Below are 24216 nucleotides of genomic sequence, written 5' to 3' on the forward strand. Positions count from 1 at the left end.
TGTGACTCCATTCCCAAAATTAATGACATCTCAGCAACTGGCCAAAAATGTGCAGGTTGGGTGAACTGGCCATGCTAAATTGCCCATAGTGTTCAGGGATGTGTAAGTTAGGTCCATTAGTCAGGGGAAATGTAGAGTAACGGGGAAGGGGAATGGGTCTGGGTGAATTACTCTCTGGAGGGTCCGTGGGGACCTGTTGGGCCAAATGGCCTGTTTTCACACTCTGGGGATTCTATGATTCTCGGGATGAGCAAAATGAAATGCTAGGAAAACAGAAGCCACTGTTTCTGATCCCTACACTAAACTCCATTCCATCCTTTTCCCTGTCAATGGCTGAAGAACAAATCAGCCTGTTCACAACAACCAACTCTGAGTGGAGTTTCCAGTCTCCCACTCAGACCAGCTACCTCCAGCTCCCTGTAGTCACGCACCATCAACTCTTGTGTCATTTAATCTCACCATTCATCCACCCTATCAGAGATTTTCACTTCTCATCTCCCCCACTTTAAGATTTAGATTAGATTACAGTGTGGAAACAGGCCCTTCGGCCCAACAAGTCCACACCGACCCGCCGAAGCGAAACCCACCCAATGCATTTACCCCTTACCTAACACTACGGGCAATTTAGTATGGCCAATTCACCTGACCCTGCACATCTTTGGATGGTGGGAGGAAACTGGAGCACCCGGAGGAAACCCACGCAGACACGGGGAGAACGTGCAAACTCCACACAGTCAGTCGCCTGAGGCGGGAATTGAACCCGGGTCTCTGGCGCTGTGAGGCAGCAGTGCTAACAAACTTCCTTAAAATTTATTACATCTCTAATGTTAACCTTGATTCTCTCTCTGCAGATGCTACTAGACTTACTGAGTTTTTTTCACATTTGTCATTTTTATTTTGAATTGAAGCATCCACAGGATTTTATTTTTGGTTTTAATAAAGTGAAAGTAGAGCAATGGAGCTCTCTGTTGGTGAAAACTCAGTACTGCACAGTAAGTTGCACAAGGATAAAAATCACACACCAGGTTATAGTCCAATAGGTTTAATTGGAAGCACTAGCTTTCGGAGCGCTGTTCCTTCATCAGACACAATTGTAAAAGACAGAATTTACAACAAAAGTTTACAGTGTGATGTAACTGAAATTATACATTGAAAAATACCTTGATTGTTTGTTGAGTCTTTCATCTGTTCGAATACCATGATAGTTTCACTTCTTTCCTAAATAAATCACAAAACATTTTTAAAAAGTTACATTCTCAGGTTAACTGTAACAATTGGTGTCAGCGCAGATAAGATGTTGAGATGTCGAAGGTGTTCGCCCCTGTGTTCCCTATCTGTGCCATAATGCAGATAAACGGGAGGTGCTGCATTTTGGGAAAGCAAATCTTAGCAGGACTTATACACTTAATGGTAAGGTCCTAGGGAGTGTTGCTGAACAAAGAGACCTTGGAGTGCAGGTTCATAGCTCCTTAAAAGTGGAGTCACAGGTATATAGGACATTGGTTAGGCCACTGTTGGAATATTGCGTGCAATTCTGGTCTCCTTCCTATCGGAAAGATGTTGTGAAACTTGAAAGGGTTCAGATAAGATTTACAAGGATGTTGCCAGGGTTGGAGGATTTGAGCTACAGGGAGAGGCTGAACAGGCTGGGGCTGTTTTCCCTGGAACGTCGGAGGCTGAGGGGTGACCTTATAGAGGTTTACAAAATTATGAGGGGCATGGATGGGATAAATAGACAAAGTCTTTTCCCTGGGGTGGGGGAGTCCAGCACTAGAGGGCATAGGTTTAGGGTGAGAGGGGAAAGATATAAAAGAGACCTAAGGGTCAACATTTTCACGCAGAGTGGTACGTGTATGGAATGAGCTGTCAGAGGATGTGGTGGAGGCTGGTACAATTGCAACATTTAAAAGGCATTTGGATGGGTATATGAATAGGAAGGGTTTGGAGAGATATGGGCTGGTGCTGGCAGGTGGGACTAGATTGGGTTGGGATATCTGGTTGGCATGGACGGGTTGGACCGAAGGGTCTGTTTCCATGCTGTACATCTCTATGACTCTATGATTCTAATCTAAAAAAATGAGTTAACAGAGTCTTACATGGATTCATGCAGTTTTTGAGCAAAGTACAATGTAACTCTGCAAGTAGAAATTCACCTCACAAACGAATATGTGTATGTGTGCATGTGGGTTTTTGTGTGTGTGTGTGTGTGTCTGGGGTGGGGGGTTGTGAGTGTCTGTGAGAGAGTGTATATGTGTGTGTGAGTGTAAAGAGGTCAATGTCTGTGTGAGACTGCATGTGTGTCTGTGGGAGTGTGTGTGTCTGTAGGAGTGTGTGAGAGTGTCTGTGTATAGGTGTGTATGTGTGTGTGTATAGAAGTGCCTCTGCATGTGTGCGCGTGCCTGTGGGTGTGTGTATGTGCATGTGTGTATAGGAGAGTGTGTATGCGTGCATGTGTCTTTGTATAGGGGTGCCCGTGTGTGTGTGTGTGTGTGTGTGTCTGGGATGGGGGATGTGAGTGTCTGTGAGAGAGAATGTGTGTGTGTGTGTGTGAGAGAGTGTAAAGGGGTCTAAGTCTGGAAAAGGGTGCATGTGCGAGTGTGGGAGTGAGTGTGTCTGTAGGAGTGTGTGTGAGAGTGTCTGTGTATAGGAGTGTGTATGTGTGTATGTGTGTGTAGGAGTATCTATGTGTGTGTATGGTGCAATGGTGGTCACCTGTAGTGTGCCATGAACCCAACGTCCCGGTTGAGGCCCTCCCTATGGGTACTGAACTTAGCTATCAGCCTCTGCTCGGCCAATCTTCGCTGCTGCCTGTCCCAAAGTCCGCCTTGGAGGATGGTCACCCGAAGGTCCGAGGTCAAGTGTCCTTGATCGTTGAAGCGTTCCCCAACTGGGAGGGAACCCTCCTGTCTATTGATTGTTGTGCGGTGCCCATTTATCTGTTGCTGTGGCCTCTGCTCAGTTTCCCCAATGTACCATGCCTCCGGGCATCCTTGCCTACAGCGTATGAGATAGACAACGTTGGCTGAGTCACATGAGTACCTGCCACGTACATGGTGGGAGGTGTCCCCACGTGTAATGGTGGTATCTATGTCCACAATCTGACACGTCTTGCAACGCCTACCGTGACAGGGTTGTATGGAGTTGTCCTGAGAGACGGGCAGCTTGCTACGAACAATGATCTGTTTGAGATTTGGCGGTTGTTTAAAGGCGAGCAGTGGAAGTGTGGGGAAGGTCTTGGCGAGGTGCTCATCCTCTTTGATAATGTGTTGCATGTCACGAAGAACATGGCGTCGTTTTTCAGCTCCTGGAAAGTACTAGACAGCGAAGGGTACCCTGTTGGTTGCGGCACGTGTCTGTCTCCTGAGGAGGTCATTACGGTTCCTTGCTGTGGCACGTCGGAACTGGCGGTGGATGAGTTGAGCATCGTACCCCATTCTTATGAGGGCATCCTTGAGTATTTCCAAGTGCCTGTCACACATACATGCATCCTCTCACAGACTTAGACCCCTTTACACTCTCACACATACATGTACACTCTCTCACAGACACTCACAAACCCCCACCCCAGACACACAAACACATACGCACAAACCCACATATATGTTTGTGGGGTGAATTTGTACTTGTAGAGTTATATTGTACTTTGCTCAAAAACTGCATGAATCCATGTAAGACTCTGTTAACTCAGTTTTTAGATTAGAATCAGTCTAAGCGTTATGGTACAGACAGGGAACACAGGGGGCTAACACTTTCAACATCTTATCTGGGTTGACACCAATTGTTACAGTTAACCTGAGAATGTAACTTTTAGAAAAGGTTTTGTGATTTATTTATGAAAGAAGTGAAACTAACATGGTCAATCTAACAGACAATCAAGGTATTTTTCAATGTCTAATTTCAGTTACATCACACTGTAAACTTTTGCTATAAATTCTGTGCCTTACAATTGTGCCCTCCACTACCACCTTATGAAGGAGCGTCGCTCCGAAAGCTGGTGCTTCCAATTAAACCTATTGGACTATAACCTGGTGTTGTGTGGTTTTTAACTTTGTACACCCCAGTCCAACACCGGCATCTCCAAATCACAGTAAATTGTATTATTCCCAGACACTGGAACTGATTTTCTCCACGAAGTGTTTTGTTGCTGGATAAAGGATCGGACAATTCACATTCCTGGAATGGTGACGTGACCCACCCATGCCTCCTCCACTGAGTCTGAGCTGAACCTGCTAATCTGCAATTAGGAATCAGAAAAATATTAAATTAATACAACACAGACAGAGACTACATGCCTGAAATAACTCCACAGAGGCCATGACTTGGGGGTGCTGGTGTTGGACTGATGAAGGAGCAGTGCTCTGAAAGCTAGTGCTTCCAAATAAACCTGTTGGACTATAACCTGGTGTTGAGTGATTTCTAACTTTGTACACAGTCACTCTGTACTAATACATGAAGAGTCCTTCAGAGTTGCCTCTTCAGAGTTAACTCTCAGGGTGTCAGTATTTCTGAGACTCCCCTGTCAGCCAGGACTCCAGATTAACAGCCCCAATCAGGGAACTCATATTCTATGAGGCCCAGCTGGCTGACCCTGTTACAGTCACTACATCCCTCTCTGTCTGAGTCTGGTGCTTTTGTTAGTCCTTCCTCCTGGGGCATTTTCACACTGGGTCAGATTCCTCTGACTTGGTGTCTGATAAAGGCGCTGTGCAACACACAGGAGGTAGCTTCTTGCATCCAGAGCATCTCGGTAGAATTTCTCTCTCTCCTTCCAGCAGCAAAGGCATCGAGCTGGTGACATCGGTCATGTCCATCTCTGATACCGAGGACTTGTCAATGCTGGACAGAGACGGTGACCCCACGGGTTCCAGCAGCATTTCCGAGTGTTCCAAGGGGCGGGACAGGGCATGTTCTGATCCTACACCGTTTGTGAGTTTACACTTTCATACGGTCCATGTTCAGGACCGTCTCACCGACCCGAACATTACACGTCACTAGTCCTGACTTCACATCGACCACGCCTCTTACCCACACAGGGCCATTTCCCAGGTTCTTACACCAAACTTCATTCCTTGTATCAAACTGTTTCTCATGCTCAGTGGCATTTTCTGGCTGGCACTGGCATTCCTGATCCCATTTCACCTTCTGCCCTCCAGGTCCCAGAAGATCAGATTTAACCTGGTGCAGCGTCTTCTGTCCATGTCTGTGCTATCCCTGTAGCTGCAGAAGGGGTAGTCCTATAATCAAACAGGAACCAGGACAGTTTGGTATCGCGTGAAACTGTAGGCTGTTTCTTCAAGTCAGCCTCGAAAGTTTGGACTGCTCTTTCTGCCAGACCATTGAATGATGGATGGTATGGAGATGTCCTTCTGTCAAATCCCATTCAACTTTAGGAAATACCCAAATTCCCTGCTGGGAAACGATAGCCCGTTATCTGTGACCAACAATTCCAGGAGTCTGTATATTGAAAAAGATGCTCACAGTTTTTCTATCATCGTCTCCGTATTTAACGAATATATTCTATATACATCCAATCACTTTGAGTGGTCATCCACAATGTCTTAAGAACATTGAGCCAATGAAAGGACCTGCATAGGTGATGTGTAACCGAATCCAGGGTTGACCTGCCCATTCCCACGAATGGGAGGGGTAGCTGCTGATGGTAATTTCTGTCCTTGCTGGCACCCTGGGCACTGCCCCACCAATGTGACTATGTCTGCATCCAATCCCGGCTACTAGACATAATCTCTCAGAAACATCTTCACTTTGGAAATCCCTGGATGGGCCTGGTGGAGTTCAGCCAGTGTCTGGCAGCGACCTTTACTCAGGACAATCATTCTTGCTACCCTGAATAATATGCCCCCCTTAACAATGATCTGGTCTCTCTAGGTCCAAAAGGTTTAAATTCTGGTCGTGATAGTCCTCTGATGTCCCCCATCACCACCAGCTGTTTCAGTTTTGAAAGAATCGGATATTTCTCTCTCCAAAGTGTGATATTGTTAGCTGCAAGTCAGCTGTGACAGGGACCATTTTCAGAAAAGTTAATATCATTACAGACTCTTCCAGTGAGGGTGCAACTGGTGGTGTATCTGCCAGCAGGAGGTGCCTCAATGCATCCGCATTCACTAGTTGGCCTCCCAGACAGTGTTCCAGCATGTAATTATACACACTCTATTATAGCCCATCGCAGAATGTGGCCTGAAGCTATGGACAGCACTGCCTTGTCGTCTTTAAGCAGACCAAGTAGGGGGGGTTGTGGTCTGTGATTATCACAGATCTTCGTCCATAAAGGTTTTTGTGTGACTTTCTGACTCCAAATATGACTGCCATTTCTTCTTTTTCTATCTGGGATACTGACGCTCTGCATTAACCAAAGTACTAGATGCATACACTACTGGGTGTTGAATTGAATTGAATTTATTGTCACATGTACTGAGGCACAGTGAAAAGCTTTGTCTTGCGAGCAATACAGGCAGATCACAGAGTTCAATAGCATAGATAGTAAATAGTAGGTAAACAGCAGCAAAAACCAAAACACAGGTATAGGCGAATGCTAAGGGTTTGTGAGTCCATTCAGTATTCTAACAACAGTAAGGTCATCCAGGGTTCCTCTCCACTGGGTCAGCTGTGAGCTAATGCTAACCGGATACCGTACAGGGAAGCATTGCTTGTCAGTACCAGCTCTCGCTCAGGATCACAGTGTGCCAACACCTTAGAGGATGATAGCTGTTTCTTCACTTCCCTGAAAGCTAAGACTTGGCTATGCGACCATTTCCAAGGCTGACCTTTCTTTAAAAGTCAGTGCAAGGGATGCCAGCTTGGAGGCCAGGCTATGTATGAACTTTCTGTAATAATTCACCAGCCCAAGGAAAGCCCTCAGCTCCAGTACAGACATGGGAGCTGCCCTCAGTTTATCTTCCTACAGGTAGCCCAAGTAGGTCAGTTGGGGTGCCTGAAACACATTCTTCCCATCTAAGGCATACACCCACCTTAAAGATATGTCAAAGGACAATGTCCAAGTTCTCGAAGTGCTTCTTATTAGTCTTCCCAGTTATTAGGATGACATCCAGATAAATGGTGACTTGGAGCACATTCTACAAGATCTACCCATCATCTGCTGAAAAATTGCATAGGCTGACAATACCCCAAATGGCTGTCTTGTATATTGGTATAAGCCCTTATGGGTATTAACCGTACCATACTTCTGGGAATTCTTATCTAACCACAACTGCAAGTACACCTGGTTCATGTCCACCTTTTTGAAGGTCAGCTCCCTGCCAGCTTTGCATACAAATGTTCTCTGTGAGGGATTGGGTGTTAACCAGCTGCAGAAAGTAGTTTACTGTTTGTTTAAAATCCCCACAAGGTGAATTGACCCGTCGGGCTTCACAGTCGGTATGATCGGTGCTGCCCATTCCACACTCTAGACTGGTTTGATGATTCCTTTGTTTTCCAGCCTCCTGGTTTCTGCCTCTACTTTTTCCCGTAAGGCAAATGGCTCTGGGTGTGCCTTACAGAATCATGGGATTGCTTCCTGGTCGACATGCAAGGTGGCCTCGGCCCCTGTGATAGTCCCTTGACCTTCCTGAAAATCTTCCGGTATTTAATTAGGACTTCACTGAGGCAGCCATTTTCTAATCGAAAAATGTTGAGCCAATCAAGGTGAACCTTTCTCAACTAATTTTGCACCACCAAATTTGGGCCTGGGCCTTTTACTACAATCAGTGATAACTGAATCAGCTGCTTCTCAAAAGAGACCGGGATGGGAGTTGTACCATTAAATAGTAAAGGTTCCCCAGTACAGGTTCTCAGTCCAGCCGAGGTCTCATGTAAACTTAAGGGTTGGAGTTCAGAGTGAATTTGTTAAAGATGGGGGATCCCACCATCACTGATAAGGCTGCGCTGATATCGATCTCCATTAGAACCAAATGACTATTTAACCAGACATTTATTTTGATTGGTTCTGATTTGGATGTTGCTAAGCAATTTAATTGTTCCAATCCAGATGTAGGTGGGCTTTCCAGGGTGTGCACTCTCCTGGATACCAACCTATGTGTTCTCTTACTCCATTTAGGTCTAGTGGGACTCTTTTACTGTCTCAAGTCCGTGTACCAGCAACAACTACAATGGCTTGTTAGCCCAGATCCTGAAGAAACTTTAACCATTTTCCTGAGGCTTGGCTTTGTTTTGGAGTTTTGCTGTGAGTGACCGAGAGTCCCTCTGTTCAGGACATGTCCTGAGTGAGGCTATGCAATTGCCTGCCCTCAAGTGGTGTTCCCTAAATTCAGTCGGACTGTTAAGGATGTCCACTTCCATCAGAATATCCTGCAAGACATGTTCCACTTACTGTATTTTCCAAAGATAAAGCCGGTTGTAGTGCCTGTTTGAAGTCCAGTAGGGTTTCAGCTAGTAGGCAATTCTGCACAGTTACATCATTAATCTCACATTCCAAACGGTCTCTCAGCATCTTGTTAAATGTTTTCTTTAATAGATATTTTTATTGAAAAAAAAATTTTGAGACTTTTTACAAAATTACAAAAATAGTACAAAATAGTGTATTCCACTTTACAAAATAATAACAACACCAATATAGAATTAAGAAAACTAACTACTAATCTATTCTACAAACTACTGAAACACAAAATATTATATCATACATTACTAACAATAACAAAAAAAAGAAAATAAATAAGTAAACAAATAACTAGATACATATTCAAAATAAATTTATATCAAGTCATAACAAAACCCATATTTATACGGGATTCCTCTTTCCGGGAGCCCCTGAACCAGCCAGAACCATTGCCATGGTTAAACAAAGGCCCTGAACAATGTGGCTGATATATCTGTGTCAATGTAATTCAAAACGGGCTGCTGTGTTCTATAAAATAATTGTTTTTTGGTGCACCATATTTGTAAGGAAGTCAAGGGGGATATATTCCATGACTATCCTGTGCCAGTTTGAAATTCCTGGGGGACCCTCGGATACCCAATTCACTGAAATATGTTTCTTCACACAAAATGAAAGGATAGTGAATAATTTCCTCCTGTATACATCCAAAGAGGGGAAATTTGGGGAGCCCAGGAGTAGAGACACTGGGTCCAATCCAATCTCCATTCCCAAAATGTTTGCCAAGGCATTTGCTACTCTGTCCCAATATCTGCGAATCTTATGGTATGTCCACGGACAATGAGTGAGGGTACCAACTTTGATTTTGCATTTAGGACACATTGGGGATGCTCCTGCCTTGAACTTTGCAAGTTGTTCAGGTGCCATGTGAGACTGTGAAGTATCTTCAATTGGATAGCCTGAGTTCTGTTACAGATAGAGATCTTCCTGGCGTTTTCCCAGATATCCTCCCACATCTCTAAGGAGATTTCCATCCCCAATTCTTGACTCCAGGTTTTATATAACCGTTCCTTGTCCTTTGATACCTTATTACATAGTAAGTGGTAGAGAGTACTGACTGAGGGCGGACCCATCGGCCAAAGCACTCTCCTTTCCCTATTCGATTTATAAGGATTGATTATCAGTGTGGTCTTCTTTTGTATGAAGTTTTGTATTTGAAAATACCGAAAGAGGTCCCTGCTGGGCAGTCCAAACTTCTGATGCAGCTGTTTGAAGGACATCATGACCTTCCCCTAGAACAGGTCTCCCAAACAGGAGATACCTCTGGACTCCCAGATTTTGAATGCAGCATCAGTCAGCCCTGGCTGGAATCCCAACGTTCCCACTATGAGGGTATCCGGGGAGGGTTTTTGTAGATTACTCTCATCCTGTCGCATTATCCTCCAAGCTTTGATTGTATTTTATACAATAGAGTTTTTACAATAATCTGTAATAACTCTCATCTTGTCCATAAATAGTAAATTGGTGAGGGTACATTTTGCTTGGGAGGCCTCAATATCTCACCAGATTGATTTTGGGTCACAAGAGACCCAGTCAGCTACATAAGATAATAGGGAGCTCAGTTGGTACCTGCTGAAAGCCAGAAAATCCAGCCCACCCCTTCCTTGTGGAAGCTGCAGCTTTTCTAATTTAATAAGGGGCCGTCTCTGATTCCAAATAAAGGAGCCGAGCCATCTGTAAAGCTTACACAGCGCCTGTCTCGGCAGCATCAAGGGGAGCATTCTCATAGGGTATAAAAGGCCAGGTAGAATATTCATCTTAATTAAGGCTACTCTGCCTAACCAAGATATTGGGAGATCTTCCCAGCGTTGAAGGTCCTATATTATTTTCTCTAATAATTGTGTGTAATTGGCTTTATAGAGCTGACCAAATACTGGGGTAATAAAAATACCGAAGTACAGAAAACCTCCCAGTGACCACCGAAAAGGGAAACGGGATCCATCTGGAAAACTGGATGTGCTGGCAAGACCACCCAGCGGCATGGCCTCAGATTTCATAAAATTGATTTTGTTACCTGAGAACATACCAAATAAATTAACCACTTGAATTAAGTGGGGCACAGGTGTCAATGGATCATTTAAGAAAAGGACGTCATCCGCATAGAGAGTGATTTTGTGCTTACCCGATCCTACTCCAGAGCCGTTACGTTAGGGTCAGTTCGTGTAGCTTCCGCCTGTGGCTCAATCACTAGTGTAAATAATAATGGTGAGAGAGGGCATCCCTGACGACAACCTCTGCCAACGCTAAAGCTATCCAAACTTAAACCGTTGGTAATCACCGCTGCTTTGGGATCATTATATAATCCTGTAACCCATTTAGTAAAGACCTCTCCAACACCAAACCGTTCCAATGTATAAAAGAGAAATAGCCATTCTACCCAATCGAATGCCTTCCCTGCCTCTAGGGAGACAACTAATCCCAGTATCGTTCCCTGCTGGCAGGCTTGTACCATATTTAAGACTCTTCTAATGTTATTAGTTGATCTGCGACCCTTTATAAACCCTGTCTGATCCTCTTTTATAACGAATGGTAGAACTCTCTCCAGTCTTAATGCCAACATTTTTGAAAGAATTTTAAAATCCACATTCAACAAAGATATTGGTCTGAAAGAGCAGTCATCTGGGGCCTTTCCCTTCTCAAGAAGAAGGCGGGAGGCAACCCTGACAGTGTGAATAATTATGCATATCTATAAGTGGCCCGACCAATTCACCTATAAATTCTTTATAGAACTCAACCTGGAATCCTTCTGGTCTGGGCGCTTTACCACTCTGGAGCTGCCTCAGCCCTTCCTCTACTTCCTGGGCATTCAAGAATGACACCTGCTCCGAGGTTAGGCCCGAGAGGGCCAGATTTTTAAAAAAAGGCTCCATCTTCCTCGTTCTATCCTCACAGTCCTGCGACTTATACAACTTGAAGTAGAACTTTCTAAAGGCTGCATTGATCTTTTTACAACCAGAAGTCAGGGTACCAGCACACTCTCTAATAGATGTAATGGATTGGGGAGCCTTTTTCTTTCTGGCAAGTATGCTAGATACCTGCCCGGCTTATCCCCGTATTTAAATAATCTCTACTTTGTAAATAATATCTCCCTCTTTGCTGTTTGAGTAAGTGCGGTATTCAAAGTTGCCCTAAGGGATGTGATCAGCTGTAGTTTAGTAATGGAGGGTCTATCAACATACACGGTCTAAGCTGCCTTCAGGCGAGCCTCGAGCAGACCCTGTTGTTTTCCCTTTTGTCTTTTCCAGGTCGCAGAATACGAAATAACCAAACTTCGCACGTATGCCTTAGCAGTCTCCCACATCACCGATGGTTTATTGGCTGTGCCTAAGTTGATATCCCAGATAGTTTTAAATTCCTGTGAGAAATATTTTATGAACTTAGTATTCTTCAATAGGAGAGAGTCCATATGCCAATGTCGGGAACCTATCTCGTCATCACTAGTCTTAACCTCCATATATACTGCGGTGTGGTTGGAAATAGTTATATTTCCTATTTTATGAAAGAATATCGAGTTCAAAAAGGTCGAGGGGACAAAAACACATATCAATTCTGGTATGGCACTTGTGTGGATTAGAATAAAAAGTAAAGTCTCTACCCTCAGGGTAGAGACCTCCGCACATCTACCAGCCCCAACTCTCTGTTCAGATCAGCCAACTACCTTGGTCTCAGAGATATACCCGTGGAGCTCCTCAGTATCCTGTCCACCTCTGGGCTGATGATACAATTAAAATTTCCCTCTATAATTGTGTGGCGGACCCCGAGAGCCATCAACTTAGAGAACGCTTCTGTTACAAATTAAAAGTGTGTGTCGGGGGGCAATAGAGATTCAAAATCCCATATTCCTCTCCATATACTAGGGCTTTAATCAACCTATACCACCCGGACTCATTTTTTATCTGGCTTAGCATTTAGAAGGGAAAATCCTTCCGAATAAGAATGGCCACTCCCCTACCCTTTTGAGCTGAAAGATGAAAAGAACACCTGGCCAAATCCACCCTGTTACAGCTTCGAATGCTCCTTATCAAGTAGATGTGTCTCCTGTAGAAGGGATACATCCACCCTTGATAATATCTTTTTCCTTTTGATTGGCGGGTGGCTCCCCTTGACATTCCAAGTGCACCACTAAACGAATGGCTAGCCATGATTGTCCAGGCAAGCCCGAGAAGAACCCCACCCAAAAGACATTGAATAAAAACCAAAAACAATTCACAAATTAAAAAAAATCATTAAAACAGTTAAATCAAAACAGCTAAGAACCACTCCAAAAAAAAATGAAACATATTTAAAAGGAGACTTTCCCCCTTGTCCACAGGAGGCACTGCTACCTTCCAGTAATCCCTCCATAACATCTCCCAGCTAGAGCCATGCCCTCAGCCCAGATATTACACAGTAGAGTAAATAAATGCCAATATTTTATAATATAGGAGTTAAAAGTGGGCGACCAACCCATCCCCTCCACACTATTACCTAGATACACTTAACAAAACAACAACATAAGATAAAAATATATAAAATTACAAAATTACAATCCCAGCAAGTATTAAGCAACAAGAAACAACTCACAAACATCCCCTAATAATCGAAGAAACCACACAAGTTATAGATAAGAATCAAAAGAAAGAATAAAGGCTCGTCTCTGCAGGTAAGTGCCCTGGGGCGGCCGCGGACGTCTCTGTTGCAGTGCTGGGGGGGAGGGGGTGTCCCTGCTTGTTACAAACTTCGTAAACCTTTGCCTTTGGTCATTTTAAAATGCATCAAACTGCTAAAGTTTGATGCAGAATGACCAAAGCTGCTGGGAAAAAAGCTATTTTTAATAACTTAGCAAGTGAGGTGAGGGTGGGTACCCCACTTTGCCTGGGTCTTGGGCAGACCTACTGGGTCGCTGCCATCTTGGATCTTCATCTCGTTAAATGTTAAAACAACTTCACGTGCCTCTACCATGTCTTAACCTAGTCAAATATTCCGATACGGGTTCCCCGTTTCTCGAATTGCTGAGTAAAAGTGATAGTGTGTCATAATTAGGAGAGGCTTGGGGCTGTAATATTCCTTAACTATGTCTGAAAGGTTTTAGTATCTGATGCCTCAGGGAAAGTTAGGCTCCTTAAAACTGATAAAGCTGCGGGTCCTCAGGCTGTCAGGAAAATCATATATTGCCACAATGTTGTTTGCCCAGAAAACATAATATATTCTTTCCACACACTTGGCTCAGTCCTTGATAGCAGGATCGGGTGAATCAAGCTTCTCAAACAAAGGTATGATCTAAGAAATGCTTACCCCAACTTAAAGACAAGTGTTGTGAGTGAGTTTCTTCAGGAAATTACTTTACACTCATCACCACTGAAATAACTCCTCAGAGGCCAGTGACCCATCACCAAGTCACCCTTTATTTACTTTAGTACAGCCTCATTCTGAGTCAGGTACCAGTGTGGCAGTATCTCTGACATTCCTGTTTTTAGCTATCAGCCAGAGCTCCCTGATTGGACAGGTTAACAGGGAACTCCAATTCTGTGATATCCAACTGGCTAACCTGATTGTAATCACTACAAAAAAACATATTATCTGAATGGTGGAATATTGCAGAAGGAGCCAATGTCTTTGTGCATGAATTATAAACTGTTACTATGCAGATACAACAAGTAATTAGGAAAGGTAACAGAATGTTATCACATATCATGGGGGAAATGGAATAAAATGAGGTTATGCTTCAGTTGGATGGGGTCCTGATGAAACCACATCTGGTGTACTCTGCACGGTTTATTTAAGGAGGGATGTAAAGGTGTGGGAAGCAATTCCGACAGGATTGCAAGACTAATATCTGGAATGTTTGAGGAGAAAGTGAGGTCTGCAGATGCTGGAGATCAGAGCTGGAAATGTGTTGCTGGAAAAGCGCAGCAGGTCAGGCAGCATCCAGGGAACAGGAGAATCGACGTTTCGGGCATAAGCCCTTGGGCTTATGCCCGAAACGTCGATTCTCCTGTTCCCTGGATGCTGCCTGACCTGCTGCGCTTTTCCAGCAACACATTTCCAGCTAATATCTGGAATGGGTGGGTTGACATATGAGGAAAGGTTGGACTGACTGTGCCAGTATCTACTGGTGTTTGGAAGAGTGAGGGGTGATTTGATTGAAACATACAAGATCTTGAGGGGTGTTGACACAGTAAATGTGCAGAAGATGCTTCCTGTTGTGAGCAAATCTAGACCTAGGGATTGTTGTTTAAAAATCAGGGGTCACCCATTTAAAACCAAGGTGAGTAGACTTGCTGGGACGATGGGCCTGTTTCCACACTGTAATCTAATCCAATAACAGTCTTTAGAACTCTTTTCCTGAAAAGGTGGTGGAAACAAAGTCCTTGAACATTTTTAAGGCAGGAAATGGAGATATTCTTGATAAGCAAGAAATTAAAAGATTATCAGTGGTCAGCTGAAACATGGATTTGAGGTTACAATCAGATTACGCAGGATCCTATTGAATAGCAGTGCGGAATCAAGGGGCCAAATGGCCTACTCCTGCTCCTAATTTGTATGTAATTCCGCTGGCTTTATCCTAACTCACACCATATCCCATTCTCCACTCACCTCCGAACTTGCTGAGTTACACTTGCTACTGGGTAAACAATGCCTCCATTTTAAAATTCTCATATACCTGCACTGCTGTAATTCTCCTGGGAATGAGGATTTTAATTGTTCAGCGATTAATTGTGCCATCCTGAGATAGTGAAAGAAGGCTTTCTTTCGAAAATAGTTGGAACAAATTAAAACATGAAAAATGAATCTTAAGAAATGAAAACGTCTTACCTTGTTCATGTAACTGTAGCAAGGGTTAAAATGGTAAAGTCACCCATAGTCTGAGCAGGTTAGAGGGTTGCTTGCTCATTAGAGAGTTACTACTCCTCAGGTGAGGGGAGCAGTTGAGAAGGAGAGGCTTTCATGTTAATGAACCCCCTACAAAAATCACTCAGTCCATCCAACCAACTGAGCTAACCAACCCCCTACAAAAATTAAGGAACTTTGGATAGCACAGTAACTAATGATCAGCACTGCTGCCACATGGTGCCAGGGGTCTGAGTTCGATTCCACCCTTGGATGACTATGTTAAATTTGCACATTTTCCCTATGTCTGCGTGGGTTTGCTCCCGTTTCTTCCCACAATCCAAAGAAGTGCAGGTTAGGTGGATTGACCATGCTAAATTGCCCATAGTGTCCAGGGATGTGTGGTTTACAGAGAGGAGGATTTGTGTATGGGTAGGATGCTTTTTAGAGTGTCACTGGGCTGAATGGCCTGTTTCCATTCTGTAGGGACTCTATGGAAATTCTATTTAATTTAAACATTTTCAGCCCAATGTGAGGTCGCCTCTCCCTCCGTGGCTCCAGGTTAATTCTCCTTCACAGTCCATAAAATCCACAAATTTTTTTTTTATTTCAAAAATATACTTTATTCATAAAATAATTTGATGGTATGTACAGTTGGTCATGCCATTATTATGTAAACATGTACATACAGAGATCAAAACTTATCATTTTTATACAGGTCTGTACATTTTTTTGATCATATGCCCATATAATTAGCTGAGGCGTCAGCAGAGCCCAAATGACTGCATGGGCCCCCTGTTCTTCATTAGGCAGGCAGACGTTACAAAAATCCACAAATCCACTAGGTGGCAGTGTCATTCCGAAGTGACCCAGATAATCCAGCAGGTAGGAATTTCAGTTTATTCCAAAGCAGACTCATATCTGTACAGTTAACTCTGTTTCACTTTCCACAGATACCACCAGACCTACAAGAGTTTCTCCAGCACTTGTTTTTATTTCAGATCTTTGCAGTAATTGTCTCAAGTGTTGTATCAGTTACATTGTAATCCAGGGGTATGTGCTATTGTAATATTGTTGAAAAAGATATTTTTTTGCTCTTTCCAGATTCACGTTATGTGGAGATACTGACCACACTCTGAGGTGGATATTGCAAGATTCTGTTGATTGTGCCCATCCAGGAAAGGCCTTCAAATTGCGTTCAATCCCTCAGCTTTACAAACACTAATTTTAAAAACCATTTCACATCAAAAAGTACTTAATTCAAGAATTGCTCAAAAGATGCATTTTGTTGAAGTATTTCATCTTGCAATCACTAGAACAATTCGCAAGCTTACCAATGTAAAGGAAAACAACATTTATATTGTAAGAGAGAGAGTGCTGATTAGTTAGCAATTGGACTCAAATTGGTTGAGGCGTTGTCAGAGAATGCACCAGTTGATGATGACTGACAGTTAGCTGCTAAGCTTTGTTTAAATTTTAAATGATGCAGGTTTATTCTGGTCAAAGTATTGTTCTGAGAAACAAACCTGACAATGGCTATCATTTAAGGCTGGAGGTTTGCATCAGACAACATTTTCTTTTGGCTATATGTAAATATATTACTGACTGTAGCCAATTAGCCAATGCTTGCAAAACTCACAGCACATTATCCAATATTAGACATGGAACACATTACCACAGAAGGCCGTGGAGGCCAAGTCATTGATTACATTTAAGATAGAGATAGATAGGTTCTTAATTAGTAAGGGGCATAGAGATGTACAGCACAGAAACAGACCCTTCAGTCCTACTCATTCATGACGACCAGATAGCCTAAATTAATCTAGTCCCATTTGCCAGCACTTGGCCCATATCCCTCTAAATGCTTCCTATTCATGGATCCATCCAGATGCCTTTTTACTGTTGTAACTGTACCAGCATCCTCCACTTCCTCTGGCAGCTCATTCCAGACATGCACCACCTTCTGCATGAAAAAATTACCTCTCAGTTCCTTTTTAAATCTTTCCCCTCTCACCTTTACACTTTCGAGTTCAGATTTTGTGGTGTCCATTTTGCAATCCTTTAGTCAACTGCACGTCCTTAACCACATCTAGGGTCAGTTTGATCAGTTGGCTGGACAGATTGTTAGCAATATCTACAGTGTGGGTTTAATTCGTTCGCTGGCCGAGGTTACCACGAAGGATTCTCCTTCTCCACCTCTCCATCCCTCTGAGGCATGGTAACTCTCAGGTTAACCACTAGTTGTCTCTTTCTCTTTCTGTCTCTCTCTCTCTCTCTCTCTGTGTCAAAGACCAGCTCTATGATTTGATATGATTTATTATTGTCACATATACCAAGATACAGTGAAAAGTTTTGTTTTGTGAGCAATACAGGCAGATCATACAATGTAAAGATCACAGGGTGATAGAACAGAGCAAGGAATATAAAGATATTGCTGCAAAGAAGGTGCTCAAAAAGTAAGATCAACATTAGATTTGAAATTTGAGAGGTCCCTTCTTAAGTCTAATAACAGTGGGAAAGATTAATGGCAACTTTTACCTTAACCACTGTGTTGTCATGCCTATTCACTCAGATTTCAGACATCCTTTAGAGAGCACTACTTCATTTCTGTCAACTTGTTTGGAATAATGTTGAATAATATTGAATTAACACTTCAAAATGGTAAATCGAAATAACAGCATCTGTTACTTGCTGGCCTTTAATATTTTATTGGCCAACATGCTACAAATGCTTCAAATGGGCCAAACAATCTTTTTTACATTCCTGATTGAAACAAAAACTGCTGGAAATCACAACAGGTCATGGATGTAGGTTTGTTCGCTGAGCTGGAAGGTTCATTTTCAGATGTTTCGTCACCATACTAGGTAACATCTTCAGTGAGCCTCCAAATGAAACACTGGTGGTGTAGCTTGCTTTCTGGTTGAGCTTCCTTGGGCTGGTGACATCATTTCCTGTGGTGACATAATTTCCTATGGTGATGTCATTTCCTGCTCTTTTTCTCAGGGGATAGTAAATGGGATCTAAGTCAATGTGTTGTTGATAGATTTCCAGTTGGAATGCTATGCTTCTAGGAATTCTCGTGCATATCTCTGTTTGGCTTGTCCTAGGATGGATGTTGTCCCAATTGAAGTGGTGTCCTTCCTCATTTTTATGTAAGGATACTAGTGAGAATGGGTCATGTCATTTTGTGGCTAGTTGATGTTCATGTATCCTGGTGGCTAGTTTTCTGCCTGTTTGTCCAATGTAGTGTTTGTTAAGTACTTGCAAGGTATTTTGTAAATGACATTAGTTTTGCTTGTTGTCTGTATAGAGTCTTTCAAGTTCATTAGCTGCTGTTTTAGTGTGTTGGTGGGTTTGTGGGCTACCATGATGCCAAGGCATCTGAGTAGTCTGGCAGTCATTTCTGAGTTGTCTTTGATGTAGGGAAGAGTGGGCTAGGATTTTTGGACGTGTTTTGTCTGCCTGTTTGGGATCGTTGCTCAGAAATCAGCAGGTGATTATAGGAGCTACAAATCTTCTCAAAACTCGCTATCACAACAGATCAGGCAGCATCAATGCGGAAAGAACAAGCTAACATTTCGAGTCTATGATATGGAGGAGCCAGTGTTGGACTGGGGTGGACAAAGCTAAAAATCACCAGGTTATAGTCGAAAAGGTTTATTTGGAAACACCAGCTTTCAAAGCGCTGCTCCTTCACCAGGTGGTTGTGGAGTATAAGATCAAAAGACACAGAATTTATAGCAAAAGATTACAGTGTCATGAAACTGAAATGATACATTGAAAAAACCTGGATTTTTAAGTCTTTCATCTTTTAGAATGAGTTGCAAGTTTTGGTTCATTAATATGTAAATCCCAGAATTTCTTTTCAGTCACCTTCTTGAGATAACTTAAGGTTTTATAACAAAAGATGACATCTCAGCTCAGACAATGCATTAAAGGTGTGAGGCCAGAGTCTGTTTGTATCCCAACCTTGAGTCAGACCGGTTCTATTTCCAAAGTAGAATTTACAAAATATCACATGTATTGACTGCTATGAATTCTGTGCCTTATGATCTTATACTCCACAACCACCTGATGAAGGAGCAGCGCTCTGAAAGCTAATGCTTCCAAATAAACCTGTTGGACTATAACCTGGTGTTGTGTAATTTTTAACCATTTTGAGTCTAGATGACTCTTCATCAGAGCACACCAGCTGTGATCTCCAGCATTTTTTGATTTTAGGAGATTCCAGCATCTGCAGTAATTTGCTCCTACATTGTGTTTTCACATTCCTGACTTAGCTTGTGTAATCATTGCTAAATGGGAAGGTGAGTAAAACTGTTCTGAGAAAGGGGCATTCAACCTGAAACATTAACTCTGATTTCTCTCCACAGATGGTGCCAGATCAGCTGAGCCTTTCCAACAATTTCTGTTTTTGTCTCTTATTTCCAGTATCTTTTGGTTTTTAGAACATCATCTTCCCATGTTTTGAGGCTTTGGTGAGAACCATTTGAGACCGATGTTACAAATGCCCCCCAAAATAAGAAATATCAATGTTCAATTGACTATGCTAATTGTAAATCCATACTGGAACTATGTACTGAAATCTCTCTTCTCCACTTTTCATCCTAAGCCATCCAGCATTCTTCCAATATTCTTCTCGGGGCCAATCGCAGGCAAATGGGACTTGTTCAGTTCAGGAAATCTGGTCGGCATAGACAGTGTTGACCCAAAAGGTCTTCAAAGTTTGTGAGAAGATTTGTAGCTTGGGTGCTCGTTGTTGTGGTTCTGTTCGCCGAGCTGCCAGGGAATTCCTAGAGGCATGGTATTCATCCACAGATTCAATCAACAAGCACATCGATCTGGACCCAATATACCGACCACTGCAACGGACAGCTGGAACTGACAACCGGAAGCGGCAGATTCAAACCACTACAAATGCCAGAGGAAAGATCACAGAAGTGCTTCACAGGAGGCTCCCAAGCACTGAGGATGTCACCTAGACAGGGGACGAAACGTCTGCAACACAAATTCTCAGCTCGGTGAACAGGACCAGAACACCAAAAGGTCTGTTTCCATGCTGTATGACTCTGACTCGATGATTCAAAAAGACATTGCAGCTGCCCCTTTAATAGAGCTGTGAACCCTCACCCTTGACAGACCGATGAGAACTACAACTCCCAGAACACACCATATTACACATGCGCACTAGGACATTAACGTTTTCAGCGATTGACAGTAATTTTTGGAATTTTACAACAATATCGCGGGAAAGAGATAACAAACAAACGAAAGAATGCATCTATTATAATTTCTAACCTAACTGATTTCTTTGTTTTGGAGAAAAAGTTTCTGCCGGTTTGTTCCAACGTAATTTCCTGTTCAGCTGCGCTTGGTAACGGACGAGTCCAATATCGGACCCAGGTGGGGGGAGTAAACAGGAGGGAAGTAGAAAGAAATCAGAGTTTCTGTTCCCGGATGCCCTAATATCATCGGCTACATGGTTAATAAATTAAAGGTATAATCTAAACGATTGGCTGCATGTTTGGGTTTTGGTAAGTGGGCGTCAATGCGGACGAGCTCAGAGCCAGTGACCTCCTAAGTGGAATGGAGGAGTCCAGTTTCCAGCCGGCCGCCGTCCGCGTTCCCGTCTGGTTGTAGCGGGGGCGCGCTGGGAGGTACGGGAAGCGGGAACGCGCGTCGGCGTTCGCGGGAACGAGCGGCGGCAACAGGAGAGCGAGACACGGCGGCCAAGCCTTCCGGAGCCGCAAAACCGGAGCCCGAGAGGCGAGGAGGTAGGGCCCGGGGGGAGGGGGTAAGGGAGGGATGGGGGGGAAGAGGATTGTCAGGATGAGGGAATGAGGTGAGGGTGATGGTAGGTTGAGGGGGGGAATGAGGGTAGGGTCTGGGTGCAGATCGGAAGGGGCTGTCAGTGAGTTTGGGGGGGGGGGGGTGAGTCTGGACAGGGGTGTGGTGGGGAGTCTGTCTGTGGTCTCAGGGTTTGGGAGAGGGTTAAGTGGCCCTCCAAAGGAGAGAAAAGGGGGGGTGGGGGGAGGATGTGTTATTGGTTTGGGGGGGGAGGGGGCGTCATTGCTTGAGCAGGGGAAGGGCTGAGGGTCAGAGTCTTTGGAAGGAAGAGGATCTTGGTGGAGGGGGGAGGTTCAGAGTTTTTATGGGATGGTGTTTGGGATCAGGATCTTGAGGGTGTTTTTTTGGGTGAGGGTATCCCAGGGATTAGGTGGTCAGGACGTAGGACTGAGGGTTGAGGTTTTCAGCACATTTAGGATGTTGGGGATGGTGTTGTTTGGAGCAGAACAGTATTAGGGAGAGAATATTGGGGTAAAAAAAGGGTGTATCAGGGAGGAAGTGAGTTGAGGTGTTTATTTGTCTATGGAGGTGATCAGTATGTGTGCAAGGGTGGACAATTGGGACGATGGGAAGAGGAGAACACTGGGTTCAATTACTCACTGTGTCCCTTCAGTGAGCCTGAGCCACTTTAGGAGCAGTGAGCTGGTAGGTATTGGAAGCGAGAGGTTTATGTCACTGTCTCCTTCCACAAGCCCCACCGCCATCTCTCTCCAGTAATTGGTGTGGGGGAGTGGTGGGGTGTGTGTGTGTGTATATATATATATATATATGTGCGTGCATGCAGACAGACCCTTGAAACCATTAGCTGGTAATTTGTATTCCAAGTCCACCTTTCAGGAGCTACTGCTGCTGCAGGTGTGGAGAAGACAGTGATAGAAATAATTGTTTTTCTAAATGAGACAGTATGCCAAATATATATTTAGAAGGGTTGTGTATTAGCTAAGCAAAGTGGTGATAATTGAATGTGAGTTGGTCTTGTTTGCGATGGCTTCATGATAAGTCGACCGAGTGAGGAAGGGACTCCCCCCCCATAAATGACAAAATAATTCTTGTTTTTATTGCAGTGCTGATGAGGGGAGATATGTGGCTGGAACAGGTGGATTTGTTTTGGTTTTCTGTGTTAAGTGAAAGTGTGGTTTGTTGTATCGTCAAACTGTGTTTTGCTTTATGATTCTGCCTGTCAGTTCATTGTTCTGCAATCTGATTCAGCTACGTTTTAAATATTTTTATTTATGAAGATTTGCTTGGAGAATCACAAACTGTTATCCATTTCTCATTCTGTACTTTTGTATAGGTTTTGCAGTTCTGATTGTTAATGGTTTGTCAACATATGCAATTTTTTTTTGCTATACCACTGAGTTGTTTGAAGTATTTACGTAGAACAGTTATACAAAATAATACTGATTGTGGGTCACAATTTATTTTCTGATGAATTTTGAGTCTTCCCCAGGGCATAGTATTATTGGGATACTGTGGAATGTTGGTCTGGGTTGTAGTGGCTTGTGCGCATTCTTGAGATGTGATATCATGAGGTGAAGTTTTTTTTTGCTGTTTCAGATTGAAGCTTTGATTTTATTCATTTGCCCTCTCCAGCTCTCCTGTCACAACTCTTAAAACTCTTAAATTATATCTTAGTTTTGAAGATTGTAGGCATGATCTGGCTGAGGTAAATTTATAAGATATTTAAGGTTTTGATAGTGTAGATAAACAGAAACTATTTCCTCTGCTCTTTTTAAGACAAAAGGGCAATACTGAAACATAGAATTTGACCATTTAGGAGGAGATCAAGAAGTATTTTCTTTTAAAGGGTGAGTGAAAATTTGGAATTCTCTTCACAAAAGGCTCTGGGTACTAGTGATTTCAAGGTTGAGATAAATAGATGTTTGTTGGCTATCAAAGGGTCTGGAACAAAATTGGAATTAAAGTACAGATCAGCCAGGATCCAGATAGATAGTGGAACAGGTTCAGGGGGCTCCTACATTATGTTCCCCATTTTATTCATAAGGGTCTGTTTCCATGCTATACACCTCTATGACATATTCCATTTAGTGTCTATGGTCTAAAAAGAGGCCAATTTATTCAGCTAGTCTTTGCTGGCATATCATAGCTCAATGGTTAGCACTGCTGCCTCGCAACACCAGGGACCCGGGTTCGATTTCCACATCGGGTGACTGTCTGTGTGGAATTTGCACATTCTCCCTGTGTCTATGGGTTTCCTCTAGGTGCTCCGGTTTCCTCCCACAATCCAAAAATGTGTGGGTCAGGTGCATTGGCTATGCTAAATTGCCCATGGTGTTAGGTGCATTAGTCAGGGGTAAATGTAGGGTATGGGAATGAGTCTGGGTGGATTACTGTTTGGAGGGTTAGTGTGGACCTGTTGGGCTGAAGGGCCTGTTTCCATACTGTGGGGAATCTAATCTAATTTCCATGCTTACTGTCAATTTGTGTAAAATAGTGGTTGCTTCTTTAGAAAGTCCTGCAGTTCAACAAATATAGGGAGTGTAGGATACTTGGAGGAGGTGGCAATGCCAGAGCAGTTAGTGCATTTTGCTGGGGACTCACTGTGTGTTTATTTGCACTTTCAGAGTAATAGAGACTTGAAGTAGTAACTAACCCTGTCTGTAAAGGCATTTCTTTGTCAGTGTAGGCACATTGCATAAGGACTTAAGGAGAGAGACTGCACTGTATTGTGGCTTCAATCTACGATGCTAAACGTGCAGATATACTGTAACAAAACTGGACACCTTGGGTGCAGACTTTATTGGCCGGATGAAAATGGTCACCATTAGTGTCTGCATTATTTGGTGTAATAAGCACTTGTACAAAAAAAAGGTTCAAAGGTATGATGTTGTCTCTTGTTAATCAAACTGATCTCTCTGTCTCCTCTCTAATTTGATAAAGAGACAGGGTGGAGTTTGGATGTGGGGTGCACAGCCTGAAATTGTGTGGAGGCAAGTTCTGTTGAGGAATGAAAGAGGGAATTAGTTTCAGTTTGAATCATTATGTGCAGGATAATGGGGAAAAGGCAGGATAATGGCAAAGTCATGAGGTTCATTTGGAGAGCCAGTATAGATTCAATCGGCTGAATGGCTACCTCCTCCATCCTAATGAATCTGTGAAAAGCAGCCAGATTCCATGCCTGATCATTATTT

General features: G+C 43.3%; 1 protein-coding gene across 3 annotated transcripts in view; it reads left to right on the plus strand.

Moving 5' to 3' along the window:
* The first annotated feature begins 20887 nt into the window (after positions 1 to 20887).
* garre1 (granule associated Rac and RHOG effector 1) overlaps positions 20888 to 24216 on the plus strand; it is a 216739-nt gene continuing 213410 nt past the window's right edge. For 2 of the 3 annotated variants that reach the window (XM_043706520.2, XM_043706524.2), the window contains exon 1: positions 20888 to 20991. The gene's annotated coding sequence lies outside the window, so the exon portion shown is untranslated. Of the gene's footprint in view, positions 20992 to 21468; positions 21710 to 24216 lie in introns of those variants that run through there. The other variant, XM_087995696.1, reaches the window with a different exon arrangement.

This window comes from Chiloscyllium plagiosum, unplaced genomic scaffold, assembly GCF_037043375.1.
Source record: "Chiloscyllium plagiosum isolate Xiang-an unplaced genomic scaffold, Cpla_swu_hap1 HiC_scaffold_17, whole genome shotgun sequence".
In the NCBI taxonomy this organism is placed as follows: domain Eukaryota; kingdom Metazoa; phylum Chordata; class Chondrichthyes; order Orectolobiformes; family Hemiscylliidae; genus Chiloscyllium; species Chiloscyllium plagiosum.